Here is an 11,376-nt window from a genome sequence, read left to right on the forward strand (position 1 = left end):
GAAACTGGTCTAAACCTCTTGATGAAAAATTCTTACAATTTGGAAACCCAAATAAAAATTTTACAACTGCGAAGATAAGTTCTACCTTCTCTCAAATTTCCAGACTCAGGGGGAAGGAAAACCAAACACACCTGAATGTCAAATAAATAACATTTTCAATACTTTCTAGCTATAGAATGCCATGAGGGGAGAGCATTAAATAATAAATACCTTCAAAGGGGTATCTGAAAATTATTCTGACATGAGCAGTGAAAATTCATCATTCCATAGAGCAAAAGATTTGTTCACTCAGAAAATTATCATTAGTAGTCACTTTAAAGATAAAAATGATTAGGTAACCTGTTAATTCAAATCACTTACTGCAAGGTATTTGCTTAAGTTAAATTAGTTGTACTGAATATCTCATATAAGTGAAACTATGGGGAAACTCCAGGCAGCAAGGAATGTAAATATATTGTAATTTTCTGGGAATCTTGCCTCTGGTCTAGCAGACAAATGAGCTAAGACATCTCCCCAGTGCAGAAATCTGCTCCCTGCAGGTAAAGTCAGTATTTTCAGATGAAAAGAATGATTTAACAATGGTTCCCCAACATTTGCATTTCTCCAGTACATTATTTAGCAAGGAAACAATTAATCCTGTCTTGCCTTCTTGTATCAGCATATCTTTAGATCAGGGCTACTTGAAACTAAAAGTTCCTTTTATCAAGAATAAATGCATTCTTTTTTTTTTTTTAAAGATTTATTTATTTGTGTATACAGAACTGGGGTACAGGCCAGAAGCTCAGGGGCGGTGCGAGGCTTCACCAGAGACAGAGTGGGGAGCAGAACAGGCAGATTGATGAAGTACACTGCTGAGGGGAGCAGCGGGCGGGTCAGGAGAGGTCTGCCGCGCCATGTGGTCACCTCCAGGGCAGGCGGGGATCGAACTCATGCTGAAGTGGCTTTAGCTTCTTAGTGCTGTGCTTTAACCCGCTGTGCCACTAGGGAGGGCCATAAGTGCATTCTTAATGTCAATAACTCACTGTTCTTACCTATATAAACTAAATTCAAACATGTTTATTGAAACAGCTCTTACAGAGCAAAATCTGTCATACTGCTTCCAGAGTTTGAATCCTCACTTTGACCTTCAGTAAACTCTTTCCTAATGATCATGGACACTTCATTTTCTGTTAACAGGAAGACCATTTCTTTTTTCTTTCAGAAATAATTAATTAGCACCTACTGACACAGGACATTGTTCTGAGATTTCAACCTCATAATATATATTCAATAGGGAGAAGAGACAATGAGTAAGATATCTGTCAATAATAAGTCTATGGAAAAAAAACTGAGGCAAGAAAATAGACTGATGTGTACTGTGAGGAGAATAGCAGTTGTAGGTAAATGGGGTGGATGATTCTTACTAACAAGATGATGAAGATAAAGGTGAAATATAAGCGGACACCTGAGGGAAAGCATTCTGAGAGGAAGGAAACAAGTCAAGAGACTTAAAAGTAGGAACTTGCTGACATGTAAAAACAAAAGCCCCTTTTGGCTGGATTAGAACAATTAGTAAAAGGTAAGGACAAAGAGGGCCAAATTATACCTAGAGTATTATTATAGGTTGTTATACCGACTTTCACTTTTACTCTGAGTGAGATGAATGCCTTTGTCAATGTTTGAGTAGAGGTAGAAATTCTCTAAATTGGGGTTTTAAATATTCACGAAGACAACCAATATATAAAAATTACATTATTAAAGAATAAATGTAATCACTAATATATTAGTAGCAAGTAAACTCTTGAGTGCTTGCTATGGGTTATAGCTGCCAAAACTATTTCACAACTGTGTACAGTTGATGTCAGTTTTTGGAGATAGTGTGGGGTCCTTGGGTTCACTCTGGGAAAGTTTTCACCAGAGCTCCCCTTTCAGCGGCAAGTGGTGAGTTTCCCAGGCGAGTTTCTACATGAGACAGTGACATTAGTTATTTTAAAATAGCAGTTTTATTTATTTATAGAAAAAAGAACAGAGGAGTAAAAGACACTTGTATAGGCACAAGTGGGCAGGAAGAGTTGCCCTGAAAAAGGGCAGGTTTGCTGAGAGAGGCCTGCATGATTGCAGGTGGACAGCCTTGAGGAGAGTGGCCTTCTCACTGAGGTCAGTGAGAAGTCCCAGTAAGGTACAGGTTGTGGGCAGGCAGGAGACTGCTGCCCTGCAGAGGGAGAGAGTTGATGGAAAGCAGCACCTGCATAGTCACAGGTGGGCAGAGGACGGCTGTCCCCAGCTGGTGCAGAGACTGCCCTGATACAGTCCTTTTTTTATGGGAAAAAGTCCTTTGTTGAGTGGCCTGTTCATTGCTGATTTTGGAGAACTATGTGGAATCCTAAAAGGTTCACAATGTGGAATCACAATGGGCCCATTCTCTCTATTTTACCGTCCAGTCTGTACTTCCGACATTTCCTACAGCAGTCTGATGCCTGCTATTATTTTTACATAGCAGGTTTACTAAAGAAAAGAACAGAAGAGTAAAGGACACTTGCATAGGCCCCAGTGGGCAGGAAGAGTTGGGCCTTATGCCTTGTGATAAGGCAAAAGGGTCTTGATTTCTATGACTGGGTTAATGGTCATGTTAACCCCTTCTGCCCCCACCTTCTCGTATGAGTCAAGTTTTAATCTTGTGATGTCTTCTTCAGGTTTTCTATTCTTTTCCTCCATCACAGTCAGCCTATCCTACATTTACTTGAAAATATGGTAGGGTGGAGAAAATAAGCAATTAATCCAATATCACACAGCACGATGTAGTACAGCTTGTCTTCATGCCAAAAGATCCTCAATCTTGACCCTTTGAAGGGGAAACTTGTGCTTTCTGACTTCCTCAGTGTTCCAAGGGAACACAGCTTATTTATTGGCTCTTTCTGAAGAGCTGAAGAAGATGGCATAAAGAAAGTAATAATTTAACTGAGAATGGAGAATGACTGATTTTCTTGAAAACAAATGGGAACATAATCATTGCAAGTAAAGGAAGGCATGGCATGTGCAGGAAGGTGTTGAGCTTGGTTGCAACATCTATGACAGAAACAAAGGAAGAAAGCAGACATGTGGTCTTAATGTGTCCTGAAACAAAAAGGAAGGTTTCTTCTTATTTGAAGTTATTTTTTCCTATAATCAAGCAAGAGTAAGTAGAACCCCAATAAAATGTTTCCTTGTAGGCAATAACCTACAGTTATTTGCTATTTGACTTCACCCATAGACAATGAGCTTTCTGAAGTTAGGGACTTGATGACCTATTTACCATTACTTCTTAGACCCTTTCCCTGTATCTTCTATAAGTTCCGAGAACTCTTTTTTGAGTGAATGTATGAATGCTTATTAAATGTAAGAGTTTTGGCTTGCATGTGTTTGTGGTAGCAATGTATACCCATCTTTAGCAAATTCTAGTCCAGAAGTGGGTATGAATTGTTGCCATGAAAGACCATCCACCAGGCTCTCTGTATTTTCTGAGGAAAATACAGCAGTCTCCTGCCTGCCTACAACCTGTACCTTACTGGGACTTCTCACTGACCTCAGTGAGAAGGCCACTCTCCTCAAGGCTGTCCACCTGCAATCATGCAGGCCTCTCTCAGCAAACCTGCCCTTTTTCAGGGCAACTCTTCCTGCCCACTTGTGCCTACAGTTAACTTATATAAGCTAGAAGTTAGTGACTCACCAGACTCTTGGTTACCATTCTTGTAGTTGAGTTCCCACGGATTCAAAGAGCTTTTTATCTGAGAGGGAAGAATCAACTGAATGAGGAAATGAACAAACTTTCTTGCTTATCAATCCCTGGCAAGGGGATACCCCCTCATCATCACATCTTGCTTATCAGGAATAACACCAGTGATGTCACACAGGAGACAATATAAGGATGAAACAAGTTCCTGTTCCCAGAGGATTCTCATCTGAAAGAAAATAGCAAATTTCTGGAAAGGGAAGTTATGCCTGATTAATTTAAAGTGATACTAGTTTTCAAGTGGACATGTGTATGAAATGAAACCACTGAAATTGTGTCGGGCTTCTAAAATATATTTAGACTTTATAAAGTGCATTGTTCCTCAACCAATTTTAAAAGTAAGACATCATTAGGTGGGATGCTAAATTTGCAAAAAGTGCAAATGATGTAGAAATAGAAATCAAAAAATAAGACAGATATTGAAGTTGTCAATAAGAAAAGGGTATAAACAGTGTTGCTCTGTGAAAATTATCCTGGGACATTTTACTTAGAATTTAGAAGTGATCCAGTTTCTAGTGAGTAATTATTTATGTAAATTGGCATTTCAGAGCTTCTGAATGACCTAAAAATTATATTCAAATATGTATTTCTATTGAAAAATGAATTAACCTGGTGATAAAGAGTAACTAGGGTTTTATATCAGTGACACTAGCATAGTCACTACTTTGCAAATTACAGAGTAGATGATCTTGGGAAAACACAACGTTTCAGACCCATCAATTCCCTCACCGATAGAATGGATACACAATCTATCACTCACAGTTTTTATTATAAGCATACAAGATAATGTGTCTAAGATACTTAGCCCATACATACCATTTTAGATACTTTAAATACATGACAATTATTATTATCAATATAGATTTTTATTGATTAAACATTTTTATTTTCTTATGTTGTTGTTCATTTTTGACAATATTTGATGATTTTTCCCCTCAGCAGTAGGCCCCATAAATCTATCACCACATCACCCATGAACTGTCACCATAGTCCCTTGTGTTCTTCCCTCCCCTGTTTCCACCCTTCCTCCTCCCCTCAAGGAGTCTTAGTTAAGGTTCTAGGTGGATACAATGCATGCTATTTAACAAGGTTCTATCCTCTGTGTCTCAGATCTATAGTTTACCTGCAAGTTTTATTACGAGGATAAACTTTAAATCAAATTCTCACAGGAAACTATTACTTTTTAAACAAAAACAAATTCAAAACTCATAGATATAGTAGTTCTCAAAGTTTGTTCTGTGGCACACATAGCACCCAAACTGATATCTGAGAGGGAGAAGCCATTTCTATAATAATACTACAATATTATTTGCTTCTTTCATTGTATGACCGTCTTACTGATGTTGCAAAGGCAATTAGTGATAAATCTGCTGATGTCGTCATACAAATCAGGGCAGCAACACCAGGCTGAACTAGTGGTCATTGTACTCCACCTACATAGACCCCTAATTTAAACAAAGAAAACAATCAGCTTTAGTTAAGGTTCTTGATGAAAACAATGCATGATATTTAATAAAATTCTATCCTTGGGTCTTCATCTTTTTGTGCAAATGAATAGAAGCACATGAAAGCATGCTCACTGCCTGTGAATGTATGATTGTGATCACTAGCAAAATCAGTTACACTCGTTATTTTGTGGAACATCATGATTCATTTGAAAAAATAATCAAGGCAAACTTATGGTTATACAATCTTGATTATTTAGCTTATTTTATTCAAATATCAAAGAAAGAGACATGTTCAGTCCAAGAAAACAACACCCAATATTTTTGCAAGTGGTAAAATAATGATTTCCAAGTGAAATTAGTTTTGAAAAACAGTATTTCACAACCGTGAACATATGAGCCCCCCAAACAGAAAGACATGTTTGAGGGTTAGTGGGGATATTACATAATATGGTTTTGACATTGTCAATTTCAATGTCAGCATTGAAAAATCTTCATAATTCAATGAGCTGATAATTTACATTAATTAATGTATTCAATTGATATTACAAAATCAGTCATGTATCTATAACAAATCTATTCAAAGTACAAGATGGACCTACAGATTTTAATTAACAGAATATTAAAAACTCATTAATATGATTTGGGGTTCTGTGCTAACAATGTAAATTAAGAAATTTTCATATGTCAAATTTTGGTATAGTATCAAAGAAAAATATCTACATTCATCTGGAAAAGCTACTAAAATATATCTTGCTTCTCCAGCTATGTATCTACCTGAAGCCAGATTTGGTATGCATTCAACCAAAGCAACATGTAGCAACATAGGTATTTTCTGTCCACCAGCCATTAAAAAATATTTGCACAAATTGAAAATAATATCACTTTCTGATAATTTGTTGTATAATAAGATGTATTTATTTTATAAAAAACACAATTTCAAAATATGTAATGGTAATATTATTGTTGTTTTTAATAACTACTTTGAAATTCCTATTTTGCATTTTTAATATGATAAAACAGAAACAAAGGTTGTTTAGGGATCTCAATAGCTTTTGAGATTGCTCCTTCTTATTCACACTATCTACCTTTTATGAATTGAACACAAATCTGCTCCATATTTTCTTTAATTCTCTGTCCAACCTATTCTACTACTTGTCATGTTATCAATCTAGCGATAAAGAGAAAAGAGAATGTAGTGAACCATGCTCTATACCTTCAGGATTTTGGGGGGAGTGTTTCAAGTCACTTCTGCTCTAGTGAATCAAAGGAAGTTAGGTATCCAAGGCTGAATTCATATTTGTGAATGTATTGAAACAGTATATGTTATCACTGTAAAAGTGACACAAAGGAACTGGGAAAAATGAAGACAACAGCTACTAAAATCATCCCCACTAGAATACACTGCAATTAGTTTAGTTTAGATTAAAGTAGACCTTAGGACATATGGTTGATGAGAACAATATCCTAAGGAATGAAACATTGGAACAGAGGCTAATTCATCAGATTTTAAAATTCTTTGGGTAATATGATATTATTTGTATATTCCCTTAGACTAGGCTATAACTATACTGCAAATCAGTCCCCAGTAATCCATTCATGAAGCTACTATAGAGCATTCAAAGTCTTTTTAGTTACCCATTTCTCCATTAACAACGAAGAGAAAAGAGAATTTGCTAATTTGTGTATTTTTAGAGATTAGAAATGGTTTTAAATGGTGAAAGTAGTGACTTTTCAATTACCATAATAAATGTTCCAAATGGGCTTTAATTGGTTAAAATGAAACTATTCAGCATATGCATAAGTTAGCTAAAATATTTCTGAAACACACCCCATGCTTTCTAAACCAAACACCAGAATTCAAATGATTTCTGGCTGCTGGAAGAAACCAGAAAGTAAGAGAATTCAGCTTATAGACTCTTGGTTCAACTGTGAGTGACAATTTATACAAATTGATGACTGGAACACTAAAAAGGAAGGATGACAAAGAAATTGCATGAATTAAGACCTACTGAATTTTGATTAAGCTTTTATAAGTACACACAGGGCAGAATTTGGATGGGTAGTAATGTTATTCCAAAGGAACTTTAAACTAAAAGAAGCCAAAACTCCATGCACATATGGGCAAAGGTCACTTACAAGGGTATCCTGGGTTTTTATTTCTTTAGATTATTCTTAATATTTAATTTAGTAGGTGTGTGTTTGTGAGATAATTTTGTTGACATCTTTTCAAATGTGATATCACAATACATTTCAGTTTATATAGAATTAAACCTAACGAGACTTATTCTAAAGAAAAACATGACCAACGACTTAATGTTTCTAGTTAACCTATCAAACATTTGAAAATGTCAAATTTGTTTTTAGTTGTTATTCAACAGACACTTGAAGGCAAGTTATAATACTATTGTGTATGCTATGAACTAAGAGGAAAGGCAACATCCCAAATGTTAAAAAAAAAAAAATCTTAATTTTGAATATAATTCTGAAACTAAATTCAATGCCTCCTTCTCAGAACCTTAAACTCTAGATAACATTAATATTTGCGGTGTGACCTTCCCTTTCATTGTGAGGTAGGTTATGAAAGGTTGGGGGAAAATATGTGTGAATTATCTTTTATAGTTTATCTTTTATAAATCCTTGAGGGGACTTATTTTGCTTTAATCATGAACCTAACATGCCATGTTGAAGAACTGTTTTTGAATCAAACTTTCTACATCATGCCATTCAGAATTAAACAAAAAAATAAAGGGGTTAAATTGCATTCATGATGTTATATAGATTCTTGAATTGAACCTCAGTTTTATTCTGGTCCAAAAATAAATAAAACCATAAAACTTCCATATACTCCTTTTAAAAGAAGAGATGAATTTCATGTGCTAAGTAAACACCACTGCTGCAGTGAAATGTTAACTTTATTGATTTGCCTTAATATATTGCTTAATATATCACACATTATTGAAAGCTAGGCAAGCCTGAAGGTGGACTATTTATTTGCATGTATTTCTGAACCTTACAAGTCTGCAGGGAGAATCAAGTACCCTTTGATATCAATGATATCAATGCCCCTCAAGTCCTCATTTGTACTCAGATATCTTGACTGCCAGCAGTGTGAGTATCTTGCCACATTCTGTTTATGTATTTTTATTTCCTTACTTCTGATATCCAATATAGAATAACTTCAGATCAATGTTTCAGTCACATTGCTTTTATCATTGAATTTATTTATTAACAGAACAAGTATGGCTTATAACACAAGTCCACCTGTGTATCTTGGATAATTTGATCCATATAAAAAGAATTCTGTAGGATAATATAGCCAATGATACTTTAGCATATGAAACCCTGTAGAATTTGCCTGAAGTGATTTTTAAAAGTTACTTAGATTTGACTTGACATATTTTCATACGATTGAATTTAGAAGTATTCTGAAAAATACTGTGAAATCAGTTCTATTACAGATAAATATGACATCATTTTGTTTCAAGATACAGGACAGGTAATTGTATTTGATGACACTGCCTTGAAAATGAATTTTAATCTTCAGCTCATGATGGTAACTCTTCACAAAACTATTTATCCTTCGGTTGTTGCAGCTATAAAACTGAATGTCAAGTTCACAGTTTGCATATTTGTGCAGATTTGTTTAGAAAATGGCTCTGTTGCGAACTTGTTTCAAAATTGCAAAATGGGTGTGTAATGAAAACACATCTGCTAAACAAAAGAGAGAGACCAAGTATGAGAAAGGAATTAGCAAGGATGCATTAGTTTAAAAAGTTCCTTTATAATTAAACTGTGTTGCAAATGAAGTGGATCTTTTCCCAAACATGCTATTCATAGCATCCATAATCATCAAATAGCTGGCACTCCAGGCAGAGCCAGAAGTAGATCAGCTACAAGCAATTAAGAATAAAGTGAAGAGGGGGGTGACAGATTGGGAGAAAGGTAGCACTGGTGTGATCTTCCAATATCACATACCAAGAAAACATTTCAGCATGATGTTAAAAAATGAACAAGGTGACTCTGTGTGTCTTTTCCCCACTGGACAGAGAGAAAATTTTGAAAGGACTTTTCTTTGATTTAGCTTTTGACATGCCCAAGTGCCATCTCACCAGTGAGGTGTCCTATTGTTGCAGGGTAGGGAGAGAGACACCCCTGAACCTCCAAACCTGCTTTCTCTAAAGGTTCTGCCATCTGCCATATCAGGACAAAACATACATGGCTTTTAATGGAAAGGGACTTGAATATAATCAGTGTGCAATACAGCAAACATAAAGAATATGATTTCTGTATCAAACACCCAAAATTATCCATCCACTCATAGGTAAAAGTCCACCCAAAAGGGATTAGCCCAAAGCAAGTCCTGACAGTCCACCACAAGTATAAAGCACCTTCGAGAACCATAGAAAAGGGTCAGAAATAGCCAGACAAGTCTGGGAGGAAAAGAGCAAAATCAAAATCAAAATAAACACTGCCATAGTCAAACCTCCCCATGAGTCTCTCACCCACATCTGTTTCAACCAGACCAGGACCAAGAAGAAGCAAGCACAGTTTCTTCACATGCCTCTCAGCTCCATGTGCCTCCCTCTGCCTCGCATGTCTGATCTTATATCCAAAACCCAAAATGGCTGCTTAACCCACCCTCAGGTCCCAGCAATCCTCCCCAGAGGAGGGGTTGCTGGGATTAGTAGTTTCAGTGTCTGGAGTGAGGGTGGAGTCCACAAACCTGTATCTGTAGAGTTTGTTCAGGACATCCTTTCCCCCTAACACTGTCAATAGCTACATACATGGTACATGTGTATGTGCACAGCCTGACACATGACTATGGAGACTGGAGAAAACCTGATTGCTGGTGACATGGGCATAGTGCAGCTCTGACTCGCAGTCAAGTTATCCCATCTTCCTTTGTTGCACTATGTAGTATATCGTATGTTTCCTTGATGATACCTTAATTATTAATCCCTCAAAATATAGGTCTCATAAGAACAGAAACATCTCTTTAGTTCTCTATTATATCTCTGAAAGCAGTACCTGCTACAGGGTTGATTTAAAAAAAAAATGTGGTTAATGAATGAGCCAAATACAAGCCTCATTTTAGTACTAAGAGAAATATTATACACAACCATCAACATATTTTTGTCTGGATAAAGAGTTTATGCTTCTGTAAAATCATTGTAGGACATTCTATAGACAATTAGAATATTTTCATAAAAAATAGAACATCTTTGCAAAAAAAATAAATGAAAGAATATCTTCATAAATGTCTTCCCCATACAATATACTAATTTGAAATTTTCTTCTAGCTTTAAAATCACTCTATCTTTGTACTATGCATGGGAATTCAAAGTTTTCTAGACACCATTGTAAGCAAAGGTTAGTGAAAGACTTTTCCAAGTAGCTTTTTTCTATTTGAACAAGCCATACTTGAGAGTAGCATTCCAGAGAGAGAGAGGGAGGGGAAGAGGGAAAGGAAAATAAAAACAAGGAGGAGGAGGAGGAAACGGAAGAGGAGGAGAACAGGAGGGAGGAAGGAAAAAGAAATGTGGATGAAGGAGGAAGCAGGGAGGAATAAATCCCCAGGTAGCACTGTAGAACATTTTTCTCTACCATCAAATCTTGACAATAATTAAACATCAGAGAACAAACTTGACGAGTTCCCTTCACCAAGTCCGAACTCTGGCAGAAGCAGAAAGGGATGACTTCAAAACACCAAGGCCAATAAATCATATTACCCCCATGCAGCACTTTCCCATACTTTTTAAAGGGAAGTAAAGTACTTTCAACACTGCAGAATTGGCCACCTGGCCTGGCTTCGCTTATCTCCCTAGCCTCATTAATCATCAGCCTCTCACTCACTCCGAACTCAGGCCAAAATATCTTCTCTCAATTTCTAAATTTTCCATTTTCTGTTCAAATACAGGCCTCTAATCTTATTGCTCTCTCTGAAAGGCATTTCTTTCTCCACTCCCTCATATTAACACTAATCATCCTTCAGATCACAAATCAAGATCCCTTTCTCTGGAAGGGTTCCCTTCCTCAACCTTTCATTCTAGGCCAAACCACTTCATTATTAGCTGCCACAAAAAGTTGTTTCCTTCCTTCCTTCCTTCCTTCCTTCCTTCCTTCCTTCCTTCCTTCCTTCCTTCCTTCCTTCCTTCCTTCCTTCCTTCCTTCCTTCCTTCC

This window comes from Condylura cristata, unplaced genomic scaffold (assembly GCF_000260355.1).
Source record: "Condylura cristata isolate star-nosed mole 26May11 unplaced genomic scaffold, ConCri1.0 scaffold00007, whole genome shotgun sequence".
Classification (NCBI taxonomy): domain Eukaryota; kingdom Metazoa; phylum Chordata; class Mammalia; order Eulipotyphla; family Talpidae; genus Condylura; species Condylura cristata.